We start from the raw sequence: 19862 nt of genomic DNA on the forward strand, positions 1-19862 counted from the left end.
GCTCTCCTTTAGTCCTTTAAAAAGTACATTTATTAAGACCCTCTACCCACTGCACTTTGAACTCTAAATAAGAAGTGTTGGTTATGCATCTCACAGGGAGACTGGTGATCTCTCCTTGATCTCTGCTTCAGTCCTCATGTTACCAATGCTGCAGGGCATCTGCCCCCAAATCATGCTTCTCACCAGCTGGACAGACTTCCCTGGACATGCTGAAGATTCAGTGGGAAAAGAAGAGGAGGGGAGGAGAGGGGAGGGGAGGGAAAGGTTTGGGAAGGAAAGGGAAAGGCTTGGGAAGGTTTGGGAAGGTTTGGGAAGGGAAGGTTTGGGAAGGGAAGGTTTGGGAAGGTTTGGGAAGGTTTGGGAAGGGAAGGTTTGGGAAGGTTTTGGGAAGGGAAGGGAAGGTTTGGGAAGGGAAGTTTGTTGGGAAGGAAGGTTTGGGAAGGGAAGGTTTGGGAAGGGAAGGTTTGGGAAGGGAAGGTTTGGGAAGGGAAGGTTGGGAAGGGAAGGTTTGGGAAGGGAAGGTTGGGAAGGGAAGGTTTGGGAAGGTTTGGGAAGGTTTGGGAAGGTTTGGGAAGGGAAGGTTTGGGAAGGGAAAGGGAAAGGGAAAGGGAAAGGGAAAGGAGGAAAGGAGTCATGAAATGGGGTGTGTAATTTATATATGAGGGAAAGTTTAAATCAGTGTGATTGGCAAGAATACAATGTTACTAAAAGCCAGAGACACGCTAATTGGTGAGTAATTTAAGTAAACTCTATTGATCTTGTAAGTTCACCAGTTTTCAATTTTCACTTTTGCTTGTAAACAGCTCAGAAAATAAGACTTAACCAGAAGCACATGATCAGTGACTTTTTCATCCATTTTTTTAGCAAATGTAGCTTCTGTATCTTGAGCGGTGCTCAGGTTTGACTAAGGGAACAGTTACAGAGAGCTTCCCTTGACTCACCTAAGCCTCCTCCAGAGAGAGTTGGAGCAGGCCAGGTCCTATATGCTTTCCATATTTCCATTATTTCCATTGCAGCTGCAAACCAAGATATTCTTTCCAACCATGGTCTTCACTGCTAGCAACCAGTCTTAGGTGTGTGAGAAATAACCACCAGAGGCCTGTGATACCTCAGCCATGGCACTGCAGAGGTGGGGGATTCTAAATGGTCAAGCTTGGTTCAGCTCAATTTTCTGCAGTTCTTACAGCCATGCCCAGCATAGAAGCTCTGAGCTGCTCAGAAATTTGACTGACATCATCAGCTTGCTGACAGTAAAGGAATGTGACTGTTGTGTAATGATTCAAAGACGAGTTTAGTTCAACAACTCATGTAAAGGAACGAAAAAAGAATGCTTTTATCCCATTATCCCATTTATCCTTTATTATTTGGGCTGTAGTGAAGGCAAATTTGACAGTGTAGCCAAAACAGGTATCCCTGCCCATCCACTCTGCTCCTCTGCCACAGGTTAAGAAGGTCTTGTCCTCTGAAAGAAGCACCATTGTCTGCTGGCCGATCCTCAGCTGCCGCAATAGAGGGCTCCTTCTTCCCCTCGGAGAGAGCATCAGGAAGCAGGCACAGGCTATTCCACATTAAGAAAAATATTTACTTTACAAGCGCTGAAATAAAATTTGGAAAAGTGAAAAATAATATTTATTTTGATGATGTTAAATTGCATTAAAGTCGAAAGTGAAAATTAGACGCATGCACATACACCAAAGGCATTATTCACTAATCATAGGAACATAAAAGAACTGGAAAATACCCTCCTTCGCTGCCAGTAGGAAAGTTGATCTGGAATAAATTACAGGCAAAATGTATAATTAAGCAAGCTATTATTATCCAGTGTCTTAGCAGATGCTGACCTCGTTTATGGTGATTGGGATAAGAATTTGAGATTTGATTTCATAGCTATGTCTATGATGCCTTGGACCTGTTGTACTGCCCCAGAAATCCCCAGTATGCTAGCACTGGTATCTAAGTGTGGTGCTCATGGATTCCTGTCCTCCTCAGCTGCTTTAGCTTCTTGGAAAAGAGAAATGATTTCACTGATCTGCCAGCCAGCCTGCATACTTGAAACCTGTGTTTAATTACTTCGAAGAAGCTTTAATATTCTACCAGTATAAGGAGAGGGGACCTTCCACTGCAGTGCTATTCTCTTATTTTTTATTTTTTGCAGGTTTAGGCTTGTGGCTTAGTTACTGAAACAACAATTCCGTTGAAAATATCCTTGGCATGAGAGATGAGCTGCCAAAGTGTTATGGGCACAGTAATTTGTATATAGAAATGAGGATCCAGGGAACAACATGAACATCAGTGTCTGGAGGGGCTTATGATTAAAACATTATGCTGAGCTTTTATGATTTCTACAGCTAATTAGCAAGATTTACAAGCATCTAACAAAAACCAAGGCTGAACACAGTAATGATCCTTATTTTCCACTTGAAGCAGAAAACTACTGGGTTCTAAAATAGCAGGGAAAGGAAGAGGAAAAACACCCTTATCTTTTCATTTGCCCACAATTTAGACTAATTGCTACTCTTTTCAATAAGATGAGTGGATGTCTCTTAGGTGGCAAGCATGAAGTCTGTGACTTACTCACATTGATGGCAAAACCTTGTTGATTTAACAGAGAAAAGGTTTCCCGTTGTTTTGTTATGGTTTCAGACTAGCACTGGTTTTTGTTTTCCAGCAGTGTAGTGGGGGAATGCGAGGTGTCTGAAAAAGCCACTTCCACCAATATATACTTGGTTGATTCTGTTCCCCTGAGGTGCAAAAGGAAAAGGAGGAGGGTGGGGGGGACAGAAAAAATACTAAGTTACTCTGTAGAGCAATGAAGGGCTTAGTCTGCAGCTGTAGACTGCAAGGGCCTCTGCTGCTCCCAGGAGGGCTTCTGGCCAGCAGCGCATGGAGGGGATGTGTATGACCCCAGCCCTTCCCCTACAATTTTTGTATTTTCAGAAGCCCAAACATCCTCATGTAGTCACAGACTGAAAACCCCTGGCCAGCATTGTAAAACTTGTCTATTTTGCCTGAACAAACCTTTCAGCCAGAAAAGGAGACACTCTCCAGAAAACTTGATTGCATGGACATCTCATTGCACAGGATGAGCCTTACTCAAAGGAGATGAAAAACAATGATTGTTACTGAAGCCAGTGGCAAAGGAATTGCTCCAATACAGACCTATAGCAACTGCAGTCACATGTGGTGACTGATTTTGCGGTGATTGCAGCTAGCTCCTGTGTGCAGAACAACTGAGATTTCACCCAGAACACAGCTGGTTGTTTTGGCCAGGGTGTCCCTTGTCCAGGTTTGCCTTTGCGAAGAGACTCTCCAGCCACTGTGGGCATTGCCCTTTCCCTGCATCTGCATAGGGCACCTCTCCTGTTTCTAGCCAGGAATACAAGGACCACGGTTGGGTCTGCACTCCCCTGGCTGGGAGTTGTGACTGAGAGCCTCACTGGGCCCTCAGCTGCCTGGGCAGCAGTGCTGCCCTTGGAATAGCACTACATGTAGGGAGATATGCTGTTTGTACAGCCACCTGAGGCAAACTTTACCTTCAGAGGGCTGTAATCCATTTTTTCATGGAGGCAAACTTCTACTGGCAGGCACACCTTCCTGTATCCCTGGGAAGTGCTGTACCAACTGTAGGTCGCCACAATGTAATAATTAAAAATCACAGCTAGTGTGACCACAAAAGTCCACTTATAAAGTTCCATCTATTTATGCTAGAGATATACAGCATATCTCTGCTTAGAGATATACAAATACTAATATGCCACACTTTGGAGTATCCTAGCATTTTATCCTTTTTAATGAACCACTGTCATCACCTCCTTCAGTATTTTTTTCTCGTTCCTGTATTCCTAGACAGTTGGCCTAAATGGGTATAATGGGATAATTTCCACTCCAGTAATGGTTTGGCACTTACATTATACAGTGCTTGGTAGGTGACGCATCATTAAGACAGAGAATCTGATGAAGTTTATGGCGAGTCCCACACTGGAGTCATGCCATACTCTCCATTTTCACCTCCAAAGCCAGTCCATTTTTCTGGTGACATGGAGTAGGAGCAATTACACAGAAACATTTTTGGAGAGTTTCTGGTCTAACATTAGATTGGAAGGATAAGCCAGAGAACTTTCACTGAAGTGGTACCTTGGCCAGAGGTGCTTCAGACTATGCGAATGTCACATTGGCACCTCCTACTGCAAAATGTCCAGTGACAGGAACATCAGCAGAGCTTGACCTCACCATATAAAGCCAGGGTGTGTACGAGTACAAAGCTCTCAAAACAAGGCTGTGCGTGAAAGGATCTCATGCTGCTGTAAAAAGGAAAGTGGAAAAAAGGCCTGGCTTGGGCAGCATTGCTGGGACGCCAGCAGAGCTTGGATTAGTACCTGTAGCAGTGGGAGGGGACTAGGGCAGGGGGCACCCTGTCACAGGCAGCCCCCTGCATTCTTCATCCTCCAGCACAAAGAGCGGAGTCCTCCCAGCTTCCTTTACAGGTGTGCAGGGAAATGGGGGAACAACAGGCTGCTGGGGCTCTCTTCCCAAGCATGTGCGCTCCAGATGGGCCAGGAGTGAAAGCCAGTCAATATGAAATATTATTTATAATAACAATAATAACAATATTAATAACATAAGAACATCTGGTAGCATTTTTTGCCTCCATCTGGTAGGCTGGAGGCAGAGCATCCGGGTGACATGACAATCGGTATTTCTGTTTTCAATTTAGCCCCAGCTCAGCTGCTGCAGTTACTCAGAGAAAGGCGCTTCCAGGGACATGTCTCTGGCTCCTGGCTCGGCTGGCCCCGCAGGTGTCCCACCACTAACGGCAGAAGCACCTAAGATCATCCATGCCTAGGTTTCCTTTATTGGCTGTTTCATAAGAGATTGCAAGGGGCTTTTTACGCTTCCATGGCTCCTTTCCATCTCATCCTGTGAGGAAGTTGCCCAACTGCAAAGATGTGCGGTTTCGGACAGAAAACAAAAGCTAGCTGCTTTGAAATCAAACCAGAAACAGCCTTATTACGCATTTCACGCTATTGAAAGTATACTGGACTAAATACATATTTGAAATATTTTGGTATTATTTTGAATTCTGAGGCTTTCAAATTTGTCCAGTAAATATATCACTTCCACCTACAAAGACTTCAGTTTTGACATGCAACTAGCATCTAGCCTAAGAAATTAATGCTGTGGTTAAGAACAGTCCTCTAGCTAGCTTTTCTTTCCTAATTATACTGACAGAAAACTAAAAGCAAAATTACCACGGAAGCTGCAGCTGTTGCTCCTAAAGTGCATACAGATAGTTGCATTAGGAACATCCATCCTGCTCATCATTAGTTTCTCCCAAGCAAATTCTAGTCTGGGGAGCTGATTTCTTTGGGATCTAGTGAAGTGGGTGGATTCCCTAGTCATGGAACAGTTGAAGCATTGCACAAACTCTCATCTGCTATAAATTTATACATGATGACAAACTTAAAAGGTGCACTATTAAAACTTCATGTTCAAGAATAATGTTCATTTAAGTATTTGAGCATTCTCTCTGAAGTCATTAAAGACTGAGGTTTACGTAAAGCAAATGAAGAGTTCCCCTTATGCCTTCAGAGGCATGTATCCTGTTCCTGTCCTTGGGGTCAGCCAGCTCTGCACGTACGCTCAAGGACAAACGAGGCCTCAACACTCACTATATTATCAAATTTGCATATGAAGTAGCAAAAAAACTGGTGATAAACAGAAAATCCAGACCTTTGGCTCAGCACTTGTCCAGTTATTAAAATCAGTTGCTTTAGATGGCATCTGAAATTAATCCATTTCTCCTAATGCACTTTACACAGTACTCTGTGAATAATAGCTTAGAGTAAATCTAATTATGCAGTTTGACCTCCTAGTTTATGCAGCTGAATTTATAAGGCAATGCAAGGCTGCTCCAATCATCTTTGCTCTAGTGCTGTGATCCTTAAAATCCGTAAGATGAAAATTTCAATAATGCAGCACTATTTATAACAGACAGAAGCTAGGAATTTGGGTTAATTCCTCCAGCCTTATTTTATTCCCCACATAGGTTCCCTGTTGTCACAAATATTATTAGCATATGAAATCTGCTGACTGCTAAAGTTTGGGGAATTCCAATACTGAAGGAATTCCATACCTTAAATCTAACACAATTTCTAAAGCAGACCCTCTTCTAATGTATACTGTAAAGCTTTCCTGGTTGGTTCAAAACTTAGTGAAAGTAGCCAGGAGCCTGGAGCTCTGGCATACAAACAGAGGGCCACAATTCCATCTCTTGGCCTGGAAAGGCAGTTGCTCCCTTTCTTTTGGGAGATGCTTGTGATGCCACCAAAGTGGGGCCCCAACATTTGCCTTTTTTCAGAATCTCATGGCTGGCCCCGAGTGCAGTGATTACATTATGGGGCAGAACACAGACTAGAAATTTGGCCACTGAGCAGCCAGAAGAAATGGAGAGGAAGCAGAGTGGAAACGAGCAGACTTGGGAAAAGGAAACTGGGAAGGAACAAAGAGAGAGTTGTAATCAGAAATCATCTGAAGCAATGCTGTTAATACATTATGCATAACAATGTCCTTGATGACAGCCCAGGACTCTCAGCTTGGGCCAGGGAACTGTCAGCTAGAAAGGAGTAAGTTGTTACGTAGGTTCATGCTATTAATAGTGACAATGCTCAGTAAATCTTACCTTGTGTGATGTAAACAAGTTTTTATTCCTGTGGCTCGGGACAAGTCCTTCTAAATCCAGAATTTATCTGTCTCCCAGCTACACAGACCAGAGGTCCAGCTTTGCAGGCAGAAGTGAAGCACCATGATACTGAGCACTGCACTGGGTGCATCCATTTTTAGCATAAATAGGTATGATTCACCTTCCTCTTGCAAGATGTTGATCTTCTCTGTTCAGTTTCTCCTCCCCTTCCCACATTATACCACTCCAAAATGAACTCTTCCCTCCCTTCTGTAGCGCATTCCCTCACACACAAGCTCTTTTGCTTTATGTGAACTCAAGTATTTGTGACAGTCAACTGGGAGGGGGACAAGTGGTTCCTACCTTTGTCTGAAAGATTTGGTGCAGCAGGAGGGTGGGAACTACATTTCCACAGTCTCCAGAGAGGTCTTGCAGCCTGGAGAGACAGCCTTACCTCTTCCAGTGCTTCCTCCAAATATGATAATTAAATCCTTGAATCCAAAGATGACAGCTTCAATGGGGAGACTGAAGTCCACAATCGCAAAGCTTTCTAAACCCCTTCCTCCTACAAGGTCTGTTAAAGAGCTCCGGTTCTCCCTGGCAAAGGGGGGTGTGTGTGTGTGTCTGTGTGCGTGTGTGCATATGTGTTCAAACTGTGTGTCCCACAGACTGGGTAAGCAGGTAGAGCTGGAACTGAAAGAGGACAGACTCAGATTAGATATGAGGAAGAAATTATTTACTGTGAGGTTGGTGAGACACTTGAATAGGTTGCTCACAGAATCTGTGAATGCCTCATCCCTGGAAGCATTCAAGATCAGGCTGGATGGGGCTTTGAGCAATCTTGTCTAGTTGATCTAGAATATGCTCCTGCCCATGGCACGGGGCTTAGAACAAGATGATCTTTAAGGTCCCTCCAACCCAAACCACTCTGTGATTCTAAGAAATACCTTCTCAGTCCTTCACAGTGTGCCTTACTTTATCATCAGAGGGAAGCAGAGAGTCAGTCAGCCAGTCTTTAAATACCGATGCAGAGGATACTTCAATTTATTTTTGTTGGTTTATGCCTTTTTCCAATGGTTGCCTTTGAGCATCACTCACAGACAAGACACTTTCCTCTCCTTCCAGGCCAGAAAAAGCTCTTTCCCCAAAATGGTCTGGAGAAGAACAGATACAGTCTACCCAGCAATTAAATTTGAGAGTTTCCAAGAACTGCAGGATTTCCCAAGCATCAATACCTGCAAATTTGGTTCAACATTCAGACTTGTTCTTCAGCAAAGAAAAAATGTTGACTAGATTTACCTTTGGTTTCCAAATTTAATTTATGGGCTCCCTGAGCACTGAAATATTTGGCACTTCCACCTACGTAATTCTGAGTGCTTTGGCCAGGGGACCATGGATTACTCTGTATTCTCAAAGAGGATGCGGCTGGAAGCAAAGTTCCCTTCTGACATCAGGTTAGAGCTGCCGTTAGTGAGCTGACGGCTCGTGCTACGGGGGAAGGAAGAGAAATATTTCCTGGATTCATAAAGAAAGGACCCTGGAGTCGTCAGTAAATGGGAGAAGAAGTGAAGATGACTAGTGTTGTATTGATTGCTGTCAGCAAGCAACTCAGAGTACAGTCCCTTCCAAACTCTTTTTAAGGAAAAACAAAAGACTAGGGAACAGAAGCCATTCAGCCCAGTAAATCAGGATGGACAGTCCACCGCTACACTGGGTAAATGAGCTGGTCCAGTTCCTACCTCAAAATAGCAGAAGCTGGAAGGCTAAGCCCACTTAACTTCAACCACCTTTTGCTAATGTGGGACCTTAAACCACACATTTTGGGGGATCAAGAAACAAGAGTGCTACTGGTTGCATTACAATGAACAAAATAAGCAGCAAAGTACTGCATGTGGGTAATAAAAATAATAGCCAGTGGGAAACATGAGGAATCACTTAAATGATGCAAGAGAAACGATATACATCTGAGTATATTTTTTCATAGGCAAACAGATGAAAACTGGTCCTCCAGCAAAGCTGGGGTACAGCCAGGGACTTAGATGTTGCAATGTTTTAATCGGCAGATTTCCTGTTGCCTAGTAGACTCCTCAGCCAGGAATTAGACACTCAAGATACAATTCCCAGGGAGAATTAGGTACCTTAGAATAGTATTCCTAGAAACCAGCACACTGATCATGAAGTTATTTACACTGCCCTGGAGAAACCACAGCAGAAGAGAATGGGACCACAGTCAGAGACAGCAAAAATATCTCTCTGCTTAGTCTGAATCTGCTCCTGATGGAAGGTGTTCACACCCAGGTAACTCTTTGTCACATAAGGATACATTGCTCTTTCTTCACCTCCCATTGCCTCCAGTATTCCAGTAGCTAGATCATTCTCCACAAAGAACTCTGCCAGAAATTGACCTTCTCCTTTTGCCCTCTTATTAAGTGTACATGAGTAATATTTATGTGAAATCACCTGAGAGATACATCCAAGAAACAACTATCCCAAAGAATATTTATGTGATTTTACCCAGCTAACACTAAAATGTCTCTGCATAAGCAGAATCTGTTTAGGTAATCTTATCATTCAGACAGCTGTATACTGCTTGCAAGCAATCTCTCCACTGATTTCAGTTCGTCTGCAGATCTTAAGGCATTGAAGAAACCTGCTTTAAAATAATTAAAATATACTTCTCATTGTCCAATTCAGAATAATCTTGACAGTCTAGCCTTAGAAAAACATTTTGAAATTGCCATGAATTATATATGCTTTAGACTTGTATTAGGGCTTTTTTAAAATTTAAGATAAAAGTGCACTAAGTAATTTTCAATGCAGCATCACTCCCAGTCTCAGATTCAGCAGATTTCTGTCTCTAGGCTGCCAGTGAAACTTTCTTTCTGTAGGCGAGTAATTTTCATTAGTTCCTTATTTAACTCTTTAAGACAGGTTTCCCTACTAGATAACCACTGCAATTTGAAACCACAGGAAAGCAAACTGCAAACCTCTTTGCCCAGAATGACTGCAAACATGCTAGCAAACATGCACTCAATAAACAAAACAGCCTTTAAGTTAATGAGGATGCATGCCAATAGCCATCATGTTTTCTGCTATGTGAATATCCTAGACTGAAAGGATTGAGATAAGTAGGACTCAAACAGTGCTGGTGATGTAGACATTTGACTTAACAGTTAATGGAATGTGCTTCAGAACAACCTACTGGATCTGGTATGAGTAAAAAGAATAAAAAAACAGATTATTTTTCTGACCATACAAGACCATCTCCCACCTCTCAACAGTACCCCAGACTACCCCCCTGTTATAGTTAAGGTTATGTGGGATATTATTAGTGGCAAAACTCTGTCGAATAAACAGGACCCACTTAGCAATCAGCTGGACAAAACAATAGCAAATGGACCACAGAAACAATAATCCTGTGCTGGCAGAGATGGACACTGGATGATCTAATTGACCTTCTGCATTTGAACCTTGTCATCTATCACTGGCCATGGGCTGCAGAAGAATGAAAAATGTGTAAGATGAAAACAGGTTTAACAATGGAAAAAGAAAACACAAATGCAAACGCAGAGTGAATACGATTGCTCAAGATGCAAATTATAACCAGACCCAGAGACAGATTAAGAAATGATGAGTATACTCGGAGTGCCAGGCTCCAAATAGTAGGTTACTGTAATGCCTCCTTTTTAACCCCACTCAGATACTGAGCCAGCAGTAAACTTCATTTGCAGGATTTGGCTCTCCCCATGTTCAGGACATAGGTAGAAATACACAGTCAAAGCTCCAGTTTTACTTCTAGGTCCACAGCACTTTAGAGGCAACAACCTAGACTTCATTTTTCAATAGGAAGAGTCACAGAAAGTAGCTCATTTCATCCGAGGCAGCCGAAGGCTGAATAAAACCTGTGTATGGCATAACTAACAGATCCCCTCTGAATACAGCTCTATAAACCCTGATTTCCCAGTTTATACTAGAAGCTATGTGAATGCTAGTGCTGCCATTAGCTGAAAAAGCACCTTGGATTTCTACTATAAGCACTCTGAAAATCTTTGATTCGTAGACCAAGTTAATCTGTGTTTCTTCCATCTCTGCAGCCAGTTCCATTAGGCTAGACAGGGCCTGAGGACAACAGCATGCTAAGTGCTTCTCAACAATCTCACTCCTTCAAGATTCTCCATCTCTTTTCCCAGGCCCATCTCAGGCACATCATCTCCTCAGGCAAAATTCAGAAAAAGAGACTGTTCTCCTGCTCTAGAATTGTTTCTCCTCCCTTTCTTTGGGAAACAATGGACTTGCTCCCCAATTCCTGGTAAAGAAGCAACTCCAATGCATCCCCACTTTGTGATGAAGCTCAAATGCAGAAACTTTATAAAGGAGAGAAAAGCAGTAAAAGTACTCATGAGAAGCCACAGCTCTGCTCTCTTTCATCTCTGCTACTCAGCTCAAGGTCCACAGAGCATGAGGGTTTCTACAATATCAGGAGGTGGCTGGTAAAATGACTACACCTTGCTTCAAACAAACCCACAGCTTCCAAGCAGGTTTGCTGACAAGCATCACCACCTGCTAGAGAAAACAGTGGGAGCCAGTCCCTCAGCCATCAGTTTTTCAGGGTTGGCAGGACTTACTGGAAGGCATAAAGACATTTTTATTATCAACACGTCTAATCAAATCGTTCGATTACAAGATTAACCTAGGATTTTGCAAAGTGATTAGCTTGATTGCCAAAGATTTTCTTACTTATTACTGACCCTTTTTTTCCAACAAAGAGAGGGATTCAGAAAGGTTCATAGATTTTATAAGACTACACCATTCTTCAATTAAGAAAGGTTGAGAAATACTACCCTTTTTCAAACTATTCAAAGACATTACAAATCCCGCTGCTCTCTGCCATATGATTTTCAAAGCAAGATTAAGAAGGGAAAAATATAACCTTAAAACATACAGTTCAACCTCTCCTAAGATCTTTGCCGCAATAGAAATGGAGCTGAATGTATATGAGTGACCGTCTGTTTTGAAGTTTTACAATTTCTTCTCTTACAAGTAGAATTAATAATAAGTCTAGGTTCATTTTATTCTTCAGATTCTTGCTGTCCTCTGACTCTAACAAAATGTCCCCTAATCTCAGAATTACCCCAACAGCTCTCATAAGCTGTTACAGGTCTCTGCTGAACAACTTCTTTGCAAATCAGATTAACACAGAATAATTTCCTTGGCCAAGAAAACCAAGAATTCAGCCAAGAAAAGAAAGAAAAAAAACCCCAAACCTTTCCCCTAAATTTTTATGCATACACACAACTGTAATAATATTTGAGCATATTTTATCATCAAAATCAACTACTTCATTCTTAAACAACTTACAATATCTAGCCAGTCATCCAACTAAACTGCTGGTCTGTCCAAACAATTAGTCATATTTTAAACCAAAGATAACATGCAAGATCATGGTTTCCATAATAAATAAATTGATCATTTTAGTAGAAACCATATTTTGTATCTGTTTCTCCAATGTATATATGTTATTGTATGTATTTCGAGGTAGTTAATACTCAGATTACAACTACTGGAGAACAGAAAAGAAACTGAGGCTGGCATAGATCCTACCTCATCCTGAGTTTCTGCTTCTGGGGCAGGAGTCAGGAAAATGAAAGGTCTCAGTAAACTTCAGTCTGTCATAAGTAATGAGTAGGAAAGAGGAAGGGGAACCCACAAAGAAATCAAAACAAGATGAGACATTGAGATTTCAAACTCCCTTCCAATTTATATAAACAGAGGCTATTTCCTTTGGGTTTAAATCTCTACCCCACCTTATTGATGTGTTGTACATTACAAGTAGAGGTCCTAAGCATTTACTTGACTGAATAACCACAGTATGTTGCCAGAAGAACAGTGATCACCAGGAGAACTCAGGTCACCATTGATCAGCCCAAGAAACTGGCTGCTCTACCACCTGCTAAGGGGTGAGCGGTTTTACTGGCATGAAGCAGACACGTCTGGAGACAAGGACATGGTACATTTTGGTCCTTCCAGGCCCTGCATCTCAGGGCACAACGTCCTGCTTTGCCAGAAGAGGTATCCACAACATAAAATAAAGCAGATGGCCTCCTGCTGCAGTGGGGAGAAGGCAAGAATGTGTGTCTGTCATGGCCCGAGGCACCCAGGCACAGAATCCCTTCCCCCTCTACCTGCCCATCTGGGCACGTGCTCAGAGGAGGCTCGACACTGGCTGCTGGTACATCACCTCAAAGCTGGTTGCAGCAGGACTCCCTGCTCACAAGGACTGGCTGAAACAAAAACTTGGGACATTCAGAACAAAACCCCAGGCTTTGGAGTGAGGTTTTTTTGGATAGGTTTTGTTGTGGGTTTGTTGGGGTTTTTCTTCAGGCAGATATTTATGTTGCAGAGAGCACCTGAACTAACTGAAATCTAAGTAACAATGTGGGGAAGGGAGAGTGGTAGGAACAGGGAAAGGAGTGGAAAACATTGGTCATCAGTAATTCTGTACTTATAATAATTTCTAAAACTGGCTAAGCACCTAAGCATGTGCAAGACTGCATAGGCTGAAGTCTTCCTTGGATCACCTCCAAGATATTAATGCCGGTACACTTAAAATTAATGAGATTACATATTTTGTGAGATCCCATCATTTCTAGTTCAAGGTAAGAAGAGTAATTTTGGAGGGGTCAGTTGCCCTTTCTTATCCAAAGAACTCATGCCAATGCAAAATTACTAAGTGGGAGAAGAATTAAAGCATGTCACTGGAAACTGGACAGTTTAAGTCTCTGGAGATATACATCTGACTTTATAGTTCATTCTTTGATATCTGTTTTAAAGACTGAAAGAGTACAAGCAATTGAATACCAATTAAACAATTACAGTGTCTGCAGGGCATTTTTTCCATTACCGTTTCAATAACCTAAATGAGGTATTTTAGTTATTTCTGCAGAATCCAGATTTACAAAAACACACACACAAACACACATGCCTGTGAATGCTGAAACCCCTGGTTTATAAAATCACAGTTTCGTTGTCCTCAGTTCTGAGGACAACACGGCAGATTAGTTGGACACTTTTCAAACTGCTCTATCTTACTTTCCAGATGCTCCAAATCTACAAAGAAAAAGGTAACTGGTACCAAAAGACTCTTTGGGTAGCAGGCTTACAGACTGGCAAAACCTTAAATCAAGAAGCTGTTAGGTCTCCTTTTCTCAGCCCAGACTATAAAGAGGATGTAATATTTCAAGGTAGAAGACTGTCAGGGAAGATATTTGCCTCTGCTTCTATAAATAAAGTATGTTTGGCAGCTATAGGGAAATGGACATTAGGTACTTTTCCATCTCTAGAGTCTATTATTCTAATTTCATTTAGGAATAGCACTGCAGTATCCATCTGTAGCAGTGAAGGCTAGAAAGGCAGAGGTAAGCACAGGCATAAAATCACAGGCTGCTGGAACAGGCAACACGATCAGTTGTCCATATCTGGTAGCCAGTAATCTGATAGTCCAGTCTCTTACCTTTAAGACTGAAAATATCCATCATCATAGAAAAGGAATTCATTTCTAGAAGAACAAACATAAAACTTTGAAAATAATCTTCTAGGCATGTGCTGGAGGTACCTCACCACCCTGTCCTCTGTCTTTGTGCTGATATGTTGCATCCTGTGAAGAAGGTTAAGACAGATTCTCTGAAATGTTGTGATGTTTTTCTCTTCACCTTGTCACAGCTCTGCTGAGTGATGGAGGAGAATCTGAATGGTCTGTTCTCTCTGGAGTGAGAGAATAGTGTCAACACCGCTCTAGATTTCAGATCTGGCAAAACATGCCTGAAGGTGACATGGAAAAACAGTAAGTTTTAATGACATCTCCATTCTCATGACATTCGTGAAGGTCTGGTATTAATAAAATAAAGCTTTCTGAAAAATTAAATGTTATTCTTGTGTGTTTCATACTGAGTATCTCAGCCCAATGCTGAGTTAAATAAGGCAGACACTTGCTTTAGATGTGGAGTAATAAGCCCCAATTACTAGTTTTAATGAAATTCTATGAGTGTGCTTTAGTCCCAGCATCATCAGTGCTCACAAACTAGCAATGCTCCATACATAATTAGGCTTTCTTGACATTAGCAAACACAAATATTCATTTTTTACTTTGAAAATCCTAACACAGATGGGTCTTTTGTGGAAAAAAATCTTTCAGACAAGCTTTGAAGATAACTGCTACAATAAAGGATTGATTTTCTCAGTTTCCTAGGTCTTGATCTGTTTGCCATAGTTTAGTATAAAATAAAGAGTACCTTTCTTACAACTGACAAGTCAAAGTGAATGAAACCAATTGTGCAGATTGCAACCTTTGAAGTATTACTTGAAGATCATACTAATTGCCCAGAAAAATTTAACAGCAATTGATGAATTCACTTGCATTGCTGCTCATGGTATCAAGCAGTTTTGTTTAAGAGAACCTGCACTGTATTGTGGACAATTACTTTATATTTCAGTATGAATTTCCCCACTAATTTTAAAACCATTCTCTCTTTCATGTATTTTTAGTACACTGCTGTGGATCATTGGTTCTTTCCAGTCAGAAAGCAAATGAGTGTAAATGGTGCCCAAAGCACTAAAATATTAAATGCTACAACAGAACCCTCCAAAATACTAGTTTCACAGGTAAATCCAGATTGAGATTTACAGGTCCAAAACATTTTGCTTCCCTGATCTCCTGGCACAGAAAAAAATCCCAGTGAACATACAGCGTGGGCTGCTTGTGATCAGCCCTAGAAGAAAAGATGGTGGAGTGGTTTGGGAGCTAGCCTGAGATTTGGGAGATGTTCATTTTCCTGCTACACTATGATGTCATGTATGACCTTGGGTACGTCACATTTCTAAAACTAGAACATCTATTTCATAAGGATCTTCTGAGGACAAATGCATTCAAGAATGCAAGACACTCAAATCATAAAATCATAGAATGATAAAATGTTTTGGGATGGAAGGGACCTTAAAGATCATCTCGTTCCAACCCCCTGAATACTTCCAGGGATAAGGCACCCACAACTTCTCTGGGCAACCTGTTCCTGTGCCTCATCAACTTTGCAGGGAAGAATTTCTTCCTAATATCTAATCTAAACCTACCTGCTTTCAGTTTAAAATTGTTACCCCTTGTCCCATCACTGCACTCCCTGATAAAGAGTCCTTCCTCATCTTTACTGTAGGTCACCTTTAGGTGGGAGGTTGCTGTAAGGTCTCTCTCGAGCCTTCTCTTCTCCAGGCTGAACAACCCCAGCTCTCTCAGTCTATCATCATAGGAGAGGTGCTCCAGCCCTCTGATCATCTTCATGGCCTTCTCTGAGCCTGGTTGAGCAGACCAATGTCTTTCTTATCTTGAGGGCCCCAGAGCTGATGGTTTACATAAATACATAAAGTAACTATGTAAGCTATGGGTTTAGAAGCTCCTAGGATAAGAAGTCCTAGGTTCCCCTACAATTTGTAGAAAGAATGGCCACAGCACCGTATAGAAGGAGTTTTAACCCTCCTTTCCCAAAGGCAGATGTTCCACACAGGAAGATGTTCCCAGCCTCAGAGATGAATGTGTATTTGCATTTCACACACAGAAACCACCTTCCGCTTCAGGCAGGATATAAAATCTGGGTTACCCAATGCAGTCACAGCTGCTCTGTCACTCTGGTACTGCTTCATCATCTCAGCATATAGGGTACAAATGTCCCCACATGGCATCTCATTCCAAACACCTCCCAAAACTCTGTGTGCTGCTGTCTTCTTGCTAAGTGTTGCTACACAACACTGCTGCTTCCCCATATTATTCAGGGTGGAATTAACTAGTCATTGATTTCACACCTTGAGTCTTGTTTACATCCTGCTACTCAGACCTTATCTGCACAGACAAGGGCTGTCTCACAAAACCAAAGAGAGAAAAAACCCACCACGCCAGCACATCCTCACACAAGCTAGCCATGCATGCTCTCTGAAATGCCTGTTGCAGCATCCAAATGAAAGGAGTGCTAACACGCTGAGAGTGTTGAATGTCCCACGGTCTTTCCAAAGGAAAGGACTGACTTCTCAGTAAAAATCAGTAGCCACTGAGATATAAAATCCAAATAGGCCAAAGACCAAATCAGAAACATACTGCATTTCAAAACGGCCAGTTTCACACAGTTGGAAACTATTATGAGCCAAATCAGCTTGGAGAGAGAATTTTTGAAAGGAAAACAGAAGTAATAACTGGGAAGTACTAAAAAAGAGAGCACTAAATACACAAAAGATCCACAATCACACACAAAAAAAAGGAAATTTCTGCTGCTGTGACACACATTACTACTCTACATCTTAAAACCCTCCAGAATTTTAAGAGAGGCTGCAAGTGCTGCAGGGCTGCAAATCTCTTTATGCCCCTCCAAGGTGCTAAATCCCACAGACCGTAAGCCCAATTGTACTTCCAGGTTAACTTTGGCAAACCCTGTCCCTGGATCACAAGAAGTAAAGCCATGATATAGCTGTTCAGTTAAAGGAAAAATGTAATAAAGCATTAAGTCTCAAGTGAATAAATAACCCTCAAAGACAATCCTTCTCACTTTATCTTTCCTTTTCTCAAAGGCATGGTCAATCTGTGTTGAGAAAGGCAGCTAATGACTTTTCTTCTTCAATTTTCCAAAATTTTACATTTAACAAAGCCCACAGTAATACAAAAGCTGCTTTCCTTCTGCCAGGAGGTTCTTGGGCAATTCAGCAAGGAGCTGCACAGCCTCCACAGTCAGCCTGAGGTCTAGGAGTGATGTGACCAAGACCACAATTTCATGACCACTGTGAGCTGATCCAACAACTCACCTCTGAAGAAAGAAATTCACTCTCTTGGGGTAATCTTTTTCATCAAAATAAACAGTTTTCTGCTTTCTTAATATGTTAAACTGGCACATGAAAGGCTCCAGTAAGAATCAGAGTCAGTGTAAGAGTGGGCAACTCTGCTGAGCAGAGGGTGAGAAAAACCAGGACCAGGGAATAGGGAAAAGGCACAAATCCACTCTCCTTTCAGCAGCACTGCACTGTCACATTAGCTTCCATGCTTGTGAAACCGCAGACTGAAGACCTGCTGTGGAGCAATAACTCTTCTGCAGAACCTTTCATGAAATGTAATCCAGTACTCCCGAGGAGGATTCATATCTCACCCATCAGCTCCCCCAAAGCATCACACGTATACAGTAACAATCTAGTGAAAGGGGAAATAAAATTAGCTGTGCAAATATTTAGATAACCCGCAAAAAAAGAAGTAGGCAGCAGCTTATAGAAATCAGAAGCGAAACCTGATAAGATGGCCAAAAGGACAAAAGGAAATAAATTCTGTGACTGCCAAAAGACAGCAAGAGAGATTTTGATCTTCATTGTTTGCTCCCCTGTGTGTTTGTTGAATTATTGTTTTTTCTTGTATATCAAAACCTAATTGGTTCATTTTTGGATGGACAAAGTAGATGAAAATGAAGATGCAAAACTATTTCATAAATATTCTTATCCAGCTTAGTAGAAGCAGGAGCTGATATGCGTATATGAAATGACGATGAATTAACTGGCCTCACTGTAAACAAAGAAGTACTGTGAAAAACCAGACATTACCAACTAGAGTAACTCATAAATGAGGAAGTCTGAGTTGTACACATCCAAGAGCTCCAGAACAGCAGACTGACAAGCGCCCTGGACTTGGTCCTCTCCACTAGAGGACTAGAAGGAGACTAACATAACTGCTTTAGATACGGCATTGACACGAAAGATTAGGTGCCGCCTTGAGGCTATATTCACCCCTACCTCAAGGCATCCTGAGAAGGAAAGATGATCTTGGTCATTGTGCATTTCCCCTGCTCCTTTGAAGCAGCTGAAGGCAAGTTAAGGTAGCCTCTCAAGCATCTGCTCATACTTGCTGAGTAGCAATGGGGCAAAACAGCAGCTAAGAGGGACAAGGAGCACATTCTATAAAAACCAAGCCCTCAGACCACTTGAAATGAGTGGGAAGGGTAAGTCTCTCACAGAAGAAGGGTTGCACATCTTTTCATGCCAGCAGGCACAGTGTGCAGACAGGAGATGCTGCTGTTCCTACACCATCCCCCTATAATGCTTCAGCAGTGGCCACCTCCTTCACAATCTTCACATTTGCCAGAAACTGCAAGTAGGCAAAGTTGCTGTTATTCATAATTATTAATAGACTATGCCATAAATATAATTGATAGTATTCATGTGCCTTCTCTGTGCAGGAGGTGCTCCAGCCAGGTCAGCAAGGCACTTAGAACATCTGCAGTGAGGAGCTCCTGCCACCCCCTCTGGCAAGTGCCGGCATCTAAGCCAGCTGCGCTCACAAGTAGCTTTCAGATGCCTTTGTGAGCTGCAGCCTCACACCTGGAGGGGCTGCACTGGTGAAGAGGACACCCTCTGGCAAGGCCACAGGAAGAGGCTGTCAGTGTCCCACGGCTCTGCTTGTGTTCGGAGCACTGCCTTTCCTCAGACTCAGCACGGTCATGAAGAGAGGAACACACTGAGCAAGGGCTTAATAAGCTCACAAGTTTCCAGAAGACTCTCCTGGCGAGAGGGAGGAGGAGCAGGAACATGGGCCAGTTGCCAGAGATCGATCTGTCCAATTTAAAGAAATTAATTTAATTGTTTGTGGCAGTAGGAGAGCTTGCAGCTGCTGGCTCCAGGAAGCCTGGACAGTAAGACAACACGGCGCCAACACTGCTAGAATTAAGCAAGTGAGGTGAACACCCAACAGCCGGGACTCAGGAAGCTTGGTGGCTTCATGTCCCTGCAACGACAGACTTGCACACCCAGCATTGCCATTCTGAACTGTTACATCCCAGGGCAGAAACCCTCTCTAAAATCCACACTGGCTGTTAACATTCAGAGTAGCTGGTATGAGATAGTGCTTAAGAAACGCACCACTCTGCAAGCAAAACCTTGTCCTGCAAAATCCAGGGGTCTGTCCAGCAAAGAGGAGCCCCAGCAGGCTACTGGGGTGGTGGGACCCTGTGTCCTAGACCAGGGAGGGGAAAAGCGGGGAAAACATTAAGAACTGTGTAATTACAAAATGATGTTTGCTTATTTTCTTTTTTTTTCTTTTTTGCCTCAGAAGATAAGAACAGTTGGAGAAGTATATGCCATGGGGCCTCAGCAAATCTACTGCCAGGATTTGCTGTTT

The 19862-nt window shown here is 42.4% G+C and overlaps 1 protein-coding gene across 3 annotated transcripts in view; it reads right to left on the minus strand.

Annotated features, from left to right (window-relative positions):
- Positions 1 to 1331: 1331 nt before the first annotated feature.
- Positions 1332 to 19862, minus strand: part of TRMT11 (tRNA methyltransferase 11 homolog) — a 52259-nt gene continuing 33728 nt past the window's right edge. The window contains exon 14 of one of the 3 annotated variants that reach the window (XR_003546348.2): positions 1332 to 1595. The gene's annotated coding sequence lies outside the window, so the exon portion shown is untranslated. Of the gene's footprint in view, positions 14498 to 19862 lie in introns of all 3 variants that reach the window. The other 2 variants (XR_005563693.1, XR_005563695.1) reach the window with 2 other exon arrangements.

This window comes from Pipra filicauda, unplaced genomic scaffold (genome assembly GCF_003945595.2).
Source record: "Pipra filicauda isolate LSUMZ 115617 unplaced genomic scaffold, ASM394559v2 scaffold23_size5868930_pilon, whole genome shotgun sequence".
NCBI lineage: Eukaryota > Metazoa > Chordata > Aves > Passeriformes > Pipridae > Pipra > Pipra filicauda.